Here is a 15,151-nt window from a genome sequence, read left to right as displayed (position 1 = left end):
CTTCTGTTTCATTGATCTCTCTGTCTCATTTTCTGCTAATACCATGCAGTTTTGATTACTATAGGTTTGTTATATAGTTGAAAATTAGGGATCATAATATCTTCAGCTTTGTCTGTTTTTCTTAGAATTACTTTGGCTATTCAGGATATTTTGTGATTCTGAACAAATTTTAGCATTATTTTTTTCTACTTTTGTGAAAAATGCCAATGGATTTTGATAAGGATTGTGTTGAATATGTACATCACTTTGGGTGATATGAACATTTACACAATATTAATTCTCCCAATCCATGTGTATGGGATATCTTTCCATTTATTTGTGCCTTCAGTTTCTTTCATCAATGTCTTATAATTTTCAGTGTACAGGTCTTTCACCTCCTTTGTTAGATTTATTCCTAGGTATTTTATTCTTTTTGATACAATTAAAAATGGGGTTGTTTTCTTAATTTCTCTTTCTTATAGTTCATTATCAGTTTATGGAAAAACAACTTATTTTGGGATCTTGATTTTATATTATGGAACTTTACTAAATTCTTTTATTCTAATGTGGTTTTTTGTGTTCTTTTATTTTTAAATAATTTCATTTATTGATTTTTAGAGAAAGAGAGGGAGCAGGGTGAGAGAGAAGCATTGATTTTTTGTTCCATCCATTTATGCATCCCTTGGTTGATTTTTGTATGTGCCATAACTGGGACTCAAACCCAAAACCTTAGCATATGTGGGTGATGCTCTTACCAACTGAGCTACCAGGTGAGGGCTAGGGTTTTCTATATATATATATTATCATGTCTTCTGCAAATAGAGATAGATTTACTTCTTTCTTTCTGACTTGCATATCTTTTATTTCTTTTCTTGCTTAATTGCTCTGGTTAGGACTTCTAATACTGTTTTGACTGAAAGTGGCAATAAAAATACATCCTTGTATTTTTCCTAATTTTAGAGGAAAAATGTCAGCTTTTCACCATTAAGTATGATATTAGCTCTGGGTTTGTCATACATGGTTGTTATTATGTGAGGTACATTCCCTCTATACTGATTTTATTGAGTTTTTATGAATGGATATTGAAATTTGTTTACTTGAGAAGACTGTGTATTCTGCTGCTTTGGGGTGAACTGTTTTATATATACTAGTCACTATTAATCTATCTTGTGTTATGTGTCATTTGAGGCCAATGTTTCCTTATTAATTTTCTGACTAGATGTTCTATCCATTGATGTAAGTGGGGTATTAAAGTCCCCTATCATTATTGTAACACTGTCAATTTTTCTGTTTAGGCATGTTAATATTTTGCGGCTCCTATGTTGAGTATATATGTATTTATAGATGTTATATCCTCTTATTGGATTGACTCTTTTATCATTATGTATTGCTCTTTGTCTTTTGTTACAGTCTCATTTTAAGTTCTATTTTGTTGGATATAAATATTGCTACACTAGCTTTCTTTACTCTTCCATTTACATGGAATGTCTTTTTCCAATGTGGAACATAAACCCTTCACACCTCCGGGAGATGTGGAAGACCCATGAGATAATTCCCTACTGTGTGTTGCCATGCTGGGAGTGGGGTTTTCGTTGATAATGCAACTCTGCCTCTCCTACACATCTTGATGTGGCTCTTTCATCCCTTGTCGTGGAGGGAGCTGTTGAGCTAGTTGTAAGGTTTTTTTGTTGTTGTTTTGTTTTTCCAATGGGAATTATTTCATAGGTACTTATAGATTTAGTGTGTCTATGGGAGAAGGTGAGTTCAGGCTCTTTCTACGCCACCATCTTGCTATGTAAAATCCTGACTCATGAACACTTGACAGTTGTATTCATCCTTTCCCTCCCTTTGACCTTTCCTTCCCTCCTCTCCATCTCTCTCTCCTTTCCTCTGTCTTCCTTCTCTCTAATTGCTGCATGGATTTGTGGTCTTCTGTCTTAAGAAATCCTTTCTCATAACAGTCCTTTGGGAGAAAGGGTAACTTCTGTAAAAAAACAAATAGTGGAGGAATTTGCATAATCTGTTTTTTAATAGATTATATTAGGATATTAGATTACCAGGTTGTGTTCTATTTCTAGTAGAATACCTGGGCATGTGTGCTTCCATTCTTTCATACATTCATTCATCTAATAAATATAGATATTAAGTACTTACTGTACACCAGTGCTGTGGTAGATTTCTGGGATACATAATTGAGAATAACATGGTTTCAGCTTCCAAGAAGTTCTCCGTATGCCCTAATATGATTTGTAGGTGTGAACTATCAAAGATATGAACTGTTGAGGTTATTTTTTAAAAAGCATGGGTGTTATTCTTGGGGGTATTGTGAATTGCTCTCTCTCTCTCTATTTCACTGTATTTGTGATAGCTTTGAAACCCTTGGGTAAAGCCCAGGTATCAGGGTTTAAGTTTATTGCAGCATCATTTACAATAGTGAAGATATGGAAACAATCTGCGTTCCTCAGTGACTAAATGGATAAAGAATGGGATAAATACCCATGGTATATAATAAATATATATAATCAAATATTATTCAGCCATAAAAATAAGGAAATCCTGCCTTTTGAGACAACATGAATACACATTAAAGGCATTATGCTAAGTGAAATAAATTAGACCCAGAAAGACAAACACTGTATGATTTCACTTATATGTGGAATCTAAATAAGCAGAACTCGTAGAAACAAAGAGTATATTGGTGGATGCCAGGGATTGGTGGGTGGGGGAAATCAGGAGATATTGGTCAAAGGGTAAAAACTTCCAGTTATAAGATGAATAAGTCCTGGCTGTGTAATATTCAGCATAGCGACTATGGTTAACAACACTTTATTGTATACTTGAAAAATAGTTAGAAAGTAAATCCTAAATGTTCTCATCGCACACATATGGGCACAAACACAAAGGTAATTATATGAGGAGATGGCTCTATTAACTTTATTGTGGCAACCATTTCTCAGCATATGTGTATATCAAACCACCCCATTGTACACCGTAAACTTCTATCGTCTTATGTATCAATTATATATCAAAGCTAGGGTGGGTGGGGCAGGAATCTATCACCAGAGCCTAGTGAGGTCTGTTTCACTTTGAGTGTGTGAATGGATGGAGTGGGGAAAGGGAGAGTGTAGGATGGAAGCATGTAGAAGGACTAGGGTTTTTAAATGGAATTAAAATATTTGTCACTAACTTGTGGCTTTAGGGATGGCAGGAAGTTCTGGAGAATATTTGATACACCTCATTTTTCTCACCTGATTAAGAAAAGTATATTTATGATCTCTTCACCATCTGACTAAATTTCATAGCTTCACTTCCGCATAGTTCTCTGGACATCCATCCACCCCTTCATCCATCTGTCCATATTTATTGACTGCCTTTAGTTTACCAGACACCAGGCAATGCATATAAGGCATCTTTGTGGAGCTTAGATTTTGTGCTCCTTGTGTTCATATAGGGAAACTAAAAAGATACTATCTAAAGATAGTGAAGGTGGCAATTTTAAATTCTAGTAAACATGCTGAGAAAGAGGCTTGTTCACTGTGGGAAGTGTTGGCAACAGATAATAAATGTTAGTTGGTTTAATATTCATGATTTTTTTCTTTACCCATATTTTATCAGTTCTAATAGCAGTGCCAGTTTGCCTTCAAATACAGGATATGGATAGGAGACACATTTCTTTAAATATTCAAAAGGATCCAAAATTGCTTTAGCTGTGAGCTTTGTGTTAAAAATAACAGGGACCATGCAGACAGTCCTTACTCTGAAACATTAATAAACCAAGAAATTTCATTTGCCAGACTATCACTCTTCTATTAATAAGAACATGAAGTATTATGGAGCAAATGTTCATGTTCATTTACAAATATCATCAGGACTTCAGGTAACTGACAAATGACTGCATGATACTTAGAGAAATGTTCTAAAGGTATTACTAGTATATCTAGCTAAAAAATGTGTTTATTGTTTCCTTTCTATTCCCCAAAATGTAGCACCATCTCTTTGCTGCTGAGCTATATTTATAGTTGTCTCACTGGATACCTGACTTTTATTGTGGAGTAGATCCAATGCAAATATCCACATTAATGCAACACATGCAAAGGTCAGAAGGTCCAAAGCGTGGTTCCCACAGAAACTGACCTTTGTTTCTCTGGAGCTTGGAAGTATTTGCTTTTACTTCATATTAGGAAAACTTTTCTATTTAATGATGTATGGCATGGAGCAGTTGTTTGGGGAAATGTTGTTTAGGAATGTCTGCTTTCTAGTAGAAAAACTTCAGTTTTATATTATAAAAGTTTAAAGGCTATTTTGTATTTCCCATAGTCTTGAAAACTAAAGGCAACCATGGGAAGCAACTGTCTAACAAATTGATTTAACTATCAAAACAGTTTAAAACAAGCAACTAATTTTGATTATTTTGTATTGGTTTATGAATATATAATAAATAGGTGGATAATTTTGAACAAACTAAAATATAGAAAAAATACTTTATAAATAAAATATTTTTGTGTGAATGTTTATAAAGGGAGTCATTTATAATTTGAAACCAACAGAAAACTCACCCATATCTGCTATCTTCTTTCTGTTGAAATGGAAGAATTGTTTCCACTATTGTCAAAAGTTAACACATCCAGCATGGTTTGGATCCCATTTTCCCTAAAGGCCTTTGGTCCTCCCATTTTCCTTCTCACTCCTGACTCATGCAGTTCTCCTCTCCCCCAGACCATTCCCATCAGCATACACACATTCTCCTGCATCTCCCCCAGTGTTTGGGCCCCATAGCTACCACCCTGTTTTCTATATTCTCTGTCTCCAGCTCTTTATCTCTTTATTCCACTCCAATGGGTCTTCTGTTCAAGTAGGTGCTCTTTTCAAGGTCAGCAAGGCTTGCTTCCCTGATGACAAATGTCATGGTTACTTGTTGAGCTCACGTTATTCAGACCTTAAACAACAGTACAAATTTTGCACTCAATTGAGTATCTCTTTCTTCTTGGGACTCTTTTTTTTTTTTTTTTTTTTTTTGTGCCTGGGACACCACACTCTCCTACTGGTTCCTTCTAAGGCACCTTCTAAATGCTTCCTAAACCCTCTTCCTCTGATCCCCTTCTCCAGTGTGGTTATACCAGGTCTTGGTCTTCCCTATTTATGATATCACCCTGACTTAGGATTGGCAGATTTAGCAAATAAAAATACAAGATATTAATGTTATATCCGATAAGGGCCTAATCTCCAAAATTTATAGAGAACTCATAAATCTTAACAAAAGGAAGATAAACAATCCAATCAAAAAATGGGCAAAGGACCTAAATAGAAATTTTTCGAAAGTGGACATACAGAAGGCAAAGAGACATAAAAAAAAAAAAAAAAAAACATGCTCAAAGTCACTAATCACCCGAGAGATGCAAATCAAAATGACAATGAGATACCATCTCACACCTGTCAGAAGGGCTATCATCAACAAATTGACAAATGACAAGTCCTGGAGAGGATGCAAAGAAAAAGGAACCCTTGTGCACTGCTGGTGGGAATGCAGACTGGAGCAGCCACTTTGGAAAACAGTATGGAGTTTCCTCAAGAAGTTAAAAATGGAACTCCCATTTGACCCAGTAATCCCACTTCTAGGACTATATCCCAAGAAATCAGAAACACCAATCAGAAAGGACATATGCACCCCTTTGTTCATAGCAGCACAATTTACAATAGCTAAGATTTGGAAACAGTCTAAGTGCCCATCAACAGATGAGTGGATTAAAAAACAGTGGTACATCAACATAATGGAGTACTACACTGCTGTAAAAAAGAAAGAACTCCTATAATTCACAGTGGCATGGATGGACCTGGAGAGCATTATGCTAAGGGAAATAGGCTAGTTGGAGAAAGATAAATATCACATGATCTCACTCATTTGTAGAATATGATGAACAACATAAACTGATGAACAAAAATAGATCCAGAGACAGAGAAGCTTCAAACAGACGATCAAACTTCAGAGGGAAGGCAGGGAAAGGAGGCGGGTAAGAGATCAATGAAAGGACTTGTATACATGCATATAAGCATAAGCAATGGACACAGACACTAGAGGGGTGAGGGCATGTGTTGGGGGATGGGGGTGGCTGGGGAGAGATCAATGGGGGGAAAAGAAGACATATGTAATACTATATGTAATACTTTAGACAATAAAGAATTAAAAAAAATACAGGATGCCCAGTTAATGTTGAATTTTAGATAACATTTTTTAGTGTTACGTGTTTCATATAATACACACACACACACACACACACACACACACACACACACACACCTCTCTATGTCTCATCTATCTATCCATCTCAGACTGTTGGGATGTATTTTAGTATAACTGTGTTTCATGCATGTTTGGGACATACTTATATTAAAAAAAATTCATTGTACCTGAAATTCAAATTTAACTAGTGTCCTGTATTTCATCTCTAACTTTGTGCCAGGTAAGCGTATTTAGTTACTTAGTATTAAATACTATCTGTATGACCCAGAACTTACCTCTCACTAAGCTCTAATTTTGTGCTCTCAGCTTCTGAAAGTAATATCTTGGATATCTACCTTCTCAAACTTAATATGTCTAAATGAGAATTATTTAGTTTCACCTCCTCTTCATCTTACTAATGACATCAGTGTTCTTTTTACCATACTCTCATTAAATCTTTGGACAAGTCCCAAGGTTTATATGTTCAAAGCATCTCACAAGTATGTGTACTTTTCTTTATCTCTACTGATACCTTCCTAGGTCACATCATTATGAAACTTGCCTGGACTATAACCCCAGATTCCTCACTCTTCTCCCTGCATCTATGGCACCTATTCCCCACAACTATTTCTCCACGCAAAGATACTTTTAAAAGAGACCCTTAAATAATGTCAATGAGATTGTGTCATTTGGCCTGGTGTTTCACAGCTCACTTTACTTCCACTTTCCAATGGCTTCTCACTGCACTTTGAATAACCCAGATTCTTTATTATAACCAACAAGGCCTCTGTGATCTGACTGGCTAGTACCTCTCTTCAGACTCATGCTTACCTCCTCCAGCCATGCTGCCTCCTCTTTATTTCACTAGCTCTTTATTTTTATAAACCCCTCCCTTTTATTGCCCAGATTTGCTTTCCTCTCCTTTTTCTCATGGTTTATTCATTTGGTTAACATCCTCCTTACCATCCTGTCTCATGTTGCTTCTGTCCTTTCATCACTCTGTATCACATAACTGTTTTTTATGTATTATATCACTGATCAATACTTGCAGTTGTCACATTGGCGTTTTTAGGTCTTCATTTATTTTTTTCTCTTCTGAAACATAAATTCCATGAGGAGAAACTTCTTGTTTCTTTTGTTAATTATTTTATCTACAGCTCCAAGAATCCAACATAGTAGGTACTCAATGAGTGGTTTTCTAAAATAGATTTGAGCTGTGATGTATCATGAAAATCCCAGCATATTACCCTTCCTCAGCTCGAAGACAGGTATAGAATGAAAATATTTCCATTGCTTCCCCCCCCCCCGCCCCCCGCCTACTGACACATATGCTGCAATGGTGAGTTGGAAACGTTGGTGAAAAAACAGCAATCAGCACCAATGAAAACACTGAAATGGTTTCATCTGCTGGTGTGAGCTGGCTCTGTCCCTGAGGAGAGAAGCCTGACATATTATAGCCAGTCAGGATCCTGCAATGGATTCTTTCAAAGCCAAATTTCAGCCTGTCAAGAGGTGGAGAAAATGATTTGTGACCGGAGAAGATGTGAGATTAATATTTCTGAAATACTGTGCACTAAACCCCCTGTAGCTACTCCTTTGTTCCGCTATTAAGACCTCCCTCCCTCTGGTACAGGAAATGCTTTGCTTGAAACAGCATCTTTGCTTTGATATAGACATTTCCCCTGCCCCGAGATGGGGTTTCCCAGTGAGGTGTAACGTTCATTAGCCCCTCTGGACAATGCAGTTGCTGAAACAGACTTGGGTCTTTATCTCCCAGCTTCGTTTTAGAGTCAGAAGGCCCTGGATGTCTGGGGGAGCTGTGATGTATGAAGCAGAAAGAAGATTGATTTGCCACAGGGTACCTTGTACCTGGAGTAATGAGAGTGGCAAATTACTTGCTCACTGAGCAAACATGACAGGAATGTCATAGCGTGAATTTATGTGTATGCAAACACACTGGGGTCACAGAGGTAGGAATCCCACAAAGTGAACCTCCCTCTGGAAGGCAGCCCTCCACATCACCACCTTGCACTGGGAAGGAGATGCTCAGCAAAAGCTGCATAATAGCTGCTTAAAACACAACTACTTCTAATGAATAATGTAATGCTCACGGTACAGCAAGAACGAGGATAAATTGTGGTGCCATTTTAAAATGAGAGTCCTCAACTCACAGGCTATTTCTGGTGTTCATCTTGGATTTTGTGGCAGTGGAACATAAAACACCTACTTTAATAGAGTAAAAGAAATGGAGTGATTTATCCTAGTCATGGTAGGCCTTTAGAAACTCTCATTTGGTAAGAGAAAAAACCAGTGGTTGGTGGGGGAGCAGATAATTTTTCTACGTTTGGGCAGCCCAATGCATAGAGAGCACTCACGCTTCTCAGAACATTTGGGGCAGACAAAAGAATTTTAAAACTCTGTAAGTGACAGAAGGAAATGGTAGTAATATTCGGTTAAAACATTTTAAGATTTCCAACCTAAAGGTTTGCACAATTCACTGTAAGAAGCACTGCTGATGCTTTTAGCTGTAACCTATTAAAAAAAACCACACACATTAAGATGGTAATTTAGTTTTTTTAACAAGTTTAAAAGTCTGCTGATTTTAGTAAGTAGTCCTGGATTTAGAATACTTTTTTTCTTATTTGATACTCATTCGTTAATCCTTCCTCATTTATTTTTTGAGACACTGGTCTGTGCCTGGCACCATGTTCAATGTAAGGTATAACAGAGATCAAAGGAGCCATTCAGGTTCGTAAGCAGCCCATTCCTAGTAACCCAGATTGTAATGTAATTTAAGTCCAGAGAAAATGAACCTTGTAAACCTGACTGTGGGACTGAGCCCTGGTGAACAAGGCAGAATACAATATTCTAACATGTTTTTTATCTGCTTTTGCCCCTCACCCCTTCCCCTCCTTAGCTTCCACAATATTGATTAGAATAGTCAGTGAGGGTGCAGTTAGTCTAGATAATAAACACAAATGGTGACATCCTTTAACTTGGTACCTCATGGGAACACAGAAAGTATGTATGTTTTCTGTGTGTTGTGCACCCTGCTAAGGATTGCATTTGTGGTAGCTAATTTAATAATCATGCTGCTCCTGTGAGGCAGATTCCAGCATTAGCTCCACCTGGCAGGCGAGGAGACGATTGGGGAGTGAGATGAAATAACTTTGCCGCGGTCACACAGGCAGTTAGCAGTCAAGGCCGATCTGTTGTCCAGCCTTCAGTGACCATAGGGGAGTTTAACCTCTACTTGGGAGGAGGAGGATCAGAGGAGGTTTGGCTGAAAATAACTGAGTCTACATTTAAAATAAGAAATATACTCCACTGTAGGTGCCAGAGCTTCTGCCTCCAAAGGCCCCTCCTTTCATGGCTCCAATAGGAAGATTGATTGTTGTAATTGCCAGAATCATTGTAGCGTCCTCCACCTCCCACATTGCGTCCATCATTATCAAATCCATTCTAGGCTTCCCCCCCGCCACCATATCCAACACCATATCCACCCCCACCACGACTGCCACCTCGATCACTGACGTTTCCTCACAACCAAAGTTGTCATTCCCATCAAAACCTTCACGACACCTCCAAAGTTCCTAGAACCACTTTGACTCTTTGGCTGGATGAAGCACTAGCCATTTCTTACTTAGATAAGGCTTTCCTTACTTCATAGTTGTGGCCATTCACAGGATGATATTTCTGAATGACAGTCCTGTCCACAGAGTCATGGTCATCAAAGGTTACAAAAGCGCAACCTCTCTTTCTGCCACTGCCTTGGTCAGTCATGATTTTTCAGTCGTTTCAATTTTCCCATGCTGTTCAAAATAATCTCTTAGGTGATGTTCTTCAGTGTCTTCTTTAATACCACCGACAAAAGTCTTTTTCATGGTTAAGTGGGCACCAGGTCTTTGAGAATCTTCTCTTCAGACAGCCCTCCCTGGTTCCACAACTCTTCCATCCACCTCGTGGAGCCTTGCATCCATGTCCTCCACAGTGGCACACGTGACAAACCCAAGGCCCCTGGGGCGCTTGGTGCTTGATCTCTCACCACCACAATCTGTGAGTGTCCCCATTGCTCAGCATGGCTCCTCGGACTCTCATTGGTTGTTTCAAAGCTCAAAACTCCGGCAAAGAGCTTGTGCGGCTGTTTGTTCTCTTTGGGAGACCGACTTAGACATGACAACTGCCAGAGGGTGGAGTTCAATGATGCTACTTGACGGTGTCCCCTGGCAGAAAGCTATGGCAGTGGCAGAAGGTTTTAATTACTGCCAGGAAACAAAGCTTAGAGGAGAGGAGAGCCAGAGAAGTGACAGGGAAGCTACAGGTTACAACAGATTTGTGAGCTCAGCCAAGCACAGTGGTGGCAGGGCGTAGCTGCTACAGAGAAGACATGTTTTAGACAATACTCATGTGAATGGGCAAGAAACTTGAGGACTGTACTTGTGACTAATTGTATCACAGGTTATTTTCCTTTCTGTTCTGTGGAAAGTGTAAAGCATCCCAACAAAGGGTTTTAATGTAGTTTTTTTTTTGTACCCATGCTATTGATTGCTAATTGTGGTAGTCTGATCATGATGCTGAATAACTGTCTTTTTTTTTTTTTAAAAAAAGGAAATGTTCTCTAGATTTTAGTATGTGGCTGACTAAGACATGTTTATATACACTTAAACATGGTATAGAATGGAACTTTGGGTTTCATCTCTCAGACATAGTCACTAAGAATCTGGTATTACCTACATCTCTGTCCACTCTGAAATTCTCTTCCTTTAGGTTCTTTTGATCGTCTTTTGTGTCTACACTATTATTGCCTCATACCAGTGTATGTCAGATTATTGCCTTCTTGCTTGGGGCCCCTAATTTTTTTTTCTGAGTTTTTTTATCCATTGATCTTTTAAAGTACAGTCTCTCACTGACTTTCTAAGAAAGATTGCATCCCTTAAAAACTTTGCAAAATGTCAATTGTTATATATACTTGCTATGCTTGATTTGCCTGCTTTCTCTCTTTGTAGGAGGGTGTGGCTATGATTGCTTCCTTCTGATCTGAATAATCTTGTTCAGCTGGTGAATTTTTTAGGCTGCAATTAAGATTTGAACTCACTTTATGGGGGGAAACTTTTGTTTGGGATTGTTGCTGATGAGAAACGGCCCATTTGTCAGGAACATGGATTCCTCCTGGCTCCAATCCCTTAGGGACATTCTGGTTTCATCATTTCATCTGTCTATTGTATGAAGTACACTAATAGAAATTAGCCAACACTTAGGTGCTTTCTATATGTCAGGCTTCTTCTAGAAGTGCTTTATATGTCTTAACAGATTTAATAATAAGGCTAGTGCTATTGGATAGGAAACACTATTTTCTACATTTAATAGATGAAGAATGTTCACCCAGGTAGTAAGCTGTCAAGGTAAACCTAGGACTTCAAACCTCTCTGCTAAAGAATTACTGGCATACAAACCAATGGACACGGACAGCAGAGGGATGAGAGCATGGGGGGGGGGGGGCGGGGAGGTTGGGGGTTAATGGGAAATGAGGACACATTTGTAATACCTTAACCAATAAAGAAATTAAAAAAAAAGAGGAAGGCAGAGCAAGATTTTCCTTTGGAAGAAGAAAGGGCAGTGTGGTGATGTGACAAAGATTGGAGTGATGTGCTCTGAACACATGGGAAGGGCGCAGGACCCCAGAAATGTGGGTGGCTATGAGAAGATGAAAGAGAGAAAAACAGACCGTGCCCTGAGCCTCCCTGCCCACACGTTGACTTTAGCCCAGTAAAACCGATTTTGCCCCCAAGAACTGTAAGAGAACAGATTTATGTTGTTTTAAGATCCCAAGTCTGTGGTAATTTGTTATAAAGGCCATGAAAAAAAAAAAGAATTACTGGCATATTGAAGGCAAATTCAGATTGTCCTGGAGGGTCATAGAAGTCTTCATGGAAGAGTTAGCATTGATTTCAGCATAGCACTGATTTTTTTTTCTATTTGATCTTCTCTATGACTCTCATAATTATTTGTTAGTTATGGTAGCCTGTATCGAATTGTTGAGCATTTATTATGAGGGAGGCCCTACTGTAAAAACTTCATATATATCAACATGTCACTGGAGAATGAAATGTCTCCATCACTCATAGGAGTGAGGTCCTTGTTATATCTTTAGAAAATGAATTTCCTAGGATTCACATAGGAGAATGAGATGTGGTAAAATACTTCATTCATGTGGCGTTACATTTCTAGGGGTGCAAAGTCCCATGTCCCTTAAACCAGTCCTTAAAAAGGTGCATCTGCAGGTCCAGTAGAGCCAAAAGGAGGGCCAGTGTCAGAGCTTCTGTTCCATGCAGCAGCCTCATCAGTTCATCATTCAGACGAATTAAAAGTCCCTTAGTCCATCTGTGGGTCCCACATAGCTGTGGGCCACATGGGCTCAGGGGAGCCAGGAACCTGGCACGCCAATGTGTGTGAGAGAGAGGCTCCTTTGTTTAGAATTTTAAATATTCAGGTTTTGTGCCCTTGCAAAGACCACACTTATTCTGGCTGCTGATTCACCCCCAGGTGTGACTGACAGACAGGTAGGCACCATCCCACCTCTCTCAGACCTTATAGGGCATGTGACTAAATTGCCTTTGTCTAGTTCCTTCACCTACTGATCAGCATAGAATAGACTTGGAGAGTGTGAAATTAGCAAAGCTGTATAAATGGCATGCTTATATTACCTAGTCTTCACTTTATTCCTTTCCTGTTAATAACAACCAGGTTATTACAGTGGTTTCATTCACATTTAATAATCCTCACAACTCCTGAGAAAGGAATCATTTTCCCCCTCTCCCATTTCATAGTTGAAGAAATTGAAGCACTTGTTAATTTTGTCCACTGGCCCAAAGTTGGTAAATGTCAAAGCTAGGGTTTGAATGCAGGATGTGTAGCTCCTGAGTTATGTATCCACTACTCAGTATTGTAATTATGTATCAAGCCACGATCTTTGAGGCGAAGTTCAGGATCTGAAGGAGGGGCCAACACACAAATGAAAATACTAAACAGGAAATATGAATTTAGAAGGCATTGGGGGCCAGGTGGAGACCTCTTTCTTGAAGAGGCACACAGGCTTCTGGCTGATCCGCTTTTTATTTACTTAAATACACATTTGCCCTTTAACAATGCATACAAGCACATCAAAGGTAAAGTTTGGTAAACAGTAAAAGGATTATAAGGTTAGGGACTTGCCTTGAGCCACCACTATCTCAACAGACCAGGTGCTTAGCGTCAGCCCTGTTAACTCCCAAGGTCCACTGGCCTTCCACCTTCCTTGGTGCACTGACAATGTTGGCAAGTGGTGGCTTCCCACAGTATCAATGTCAATAGGTGGCCATAATTATTATAGCTGAATAATATACACCAATTTATGAACCACACTATTTTATCTTTTGATATTTTAGATGCCTATGCGAACTAACAATAAAAAAACAATAAAAGTCAAGAACTAATCTTTTTTAAAGTACATTTCTTTTCATTAAACTATAATCCTCAAGTGATCAATACCAGCAAGCTGACACAGATGGGGACAGTTGGGACCCAGAACTTGACCTTGCCACTATGAGGGCCTGATGATGGGATCGGGCCCAGCTTTGATTCTGAGGAAGTTCCATTCTGGTAGGTGAGGCATGGCATCCATGCAATAAGGCAAGATCAGTATAGCCCAGAGAATTATTGTTAAGGGCAGGAGAAATAAAGGGTGTCCCCAAAATGGATACACATTTTAACAACTGATAACTCACTTCATTTTTACTCCTTTTGAGGTTTAACTGATTTTAAAAAATGGCCAGAGGAGATTGTCAGGAGGTAGTAAAGACAAGGACTGAATTTCAGGAATTGCACGTTAGGTGTGTGTGTTGGGGGAGGGAGGCAAGAGAAAAGTGAAGTGTTTATAGCTGCTTCAAAGGAGTCAGGCCTGGGAAAATGATAGAAGCTGAACGGGGGCACCGCAAGAGAGCTAGACTGACAAGTGTGACGTGAGTCCTATAGTATTGGGGCAGATCTTCAAATTTATATTCCAACTACTAAGGCTCATCCTAATTACTAGAGGGAGGTCTGAGCCTGCAGGAGGGGGAGGCTTTGGAAAAAATGTTTCCTCCTTTATCAGAGGGAGGCCTTATGATATTCTCTTCCAATTATTTGTCATAACTATGGTGATTGCTAGAGTTAGGTGCATTCCATTGGTTGTACTTACAAAGTTCCTGACTGGATCTTGAGATAGAGTGAAGACAGTATTCCTGGACATACTGTCTGCCTTACACAGGAATAAAAATTTTGAGAGGAGAGAAAAATCATTTATATCAATAGTATTATCTGTTAGAAGGTGGGCACTTAGCCTGTTTAGAAAGGGCATAACATCAATGATCAAGTTGCTGGCATGAATTGAGAAGGGTGACGCCTATAAGCCCAAATAGTAGGGAGTCCAAAATTATTGCTATTTATCATTAGGGACCATTATGTAGTTTTCCAGCATATAATTACCTTCTCAAATACATTGTAATGCAATGGTCACTTTTTATTCCTTATAACTGATAAAAAGATAATACAGAATCAGGAAAACAGCATGTGACCTGAAGTGGAGAATACATGCTCCCCTGATACTTCAGAAATTGGATAATGTCCCCAATAGACTAAAGCAATTTTATTGTCACCTACATTTGATGTTTGTACAATGTGGTGTCAGCAGATGGTGTCAGGGGTTCTGGGAACTTGATTATTTTTGTCAATTCTCGGTACAGAAGGTGCAGAACTAAAGAGGAATAAAGGAACAATGCCACCCTGTGTCCTGGCTCTGCGTCATCCTTCTCCTTTTGTGCAAGATGGAAACTAATGTGGAAGCCAGGGTCTCTTTCTCGACTATTCATCTGGTGCATACATGTCCACAAATACTGCTGTGGGATGATCTGGTAGATGGAACAAGGAATTTGTAATCAG

General features: G+C 38.9%; 1 protein-coding gene and 1 pseudogene across 3 annotated transcripts in view; one reads left to right on the top strand and one right to left on the bottom strand.

Annotated features, from left to right (window-relative positions):
• TAFA2 (TAFA chemokine like family member 2) overlaps positions 1-15,151 on the top strand; it is a 472,775-nt gene that overhangs the window by 292,830 nt on the left and 164,794 nt on the right. The gene's annotated exons all lie outside the window — the stretch shown is intronic.
• Positions 9,502-15,081, bottom strand: LOC132225781 (heterogeneous nuclear ribonucleoprotein A1-like; annotated as a pseudogene).

The sequence above is a fragment of the Myotis daubentonii genome, chromosome 2 (genome assembly GCF_963259705.1).
Source record: "Myotis daubentonii chromosome 2, mMyoDau2.1, whole genome shotgun sequence".
Classification (NCBI taxonomy): Eukaryota; Metazoa; Chordata; class Mammalia; order Chiroptera; family Vespertilionidae; genus Myotis; species Myotis daubentonii.
The sequence above is the reverse complement of the archived record's forward strand: the minus strand, read 5'-3'. Positions and strand labels throughout refer to the sequence as shown.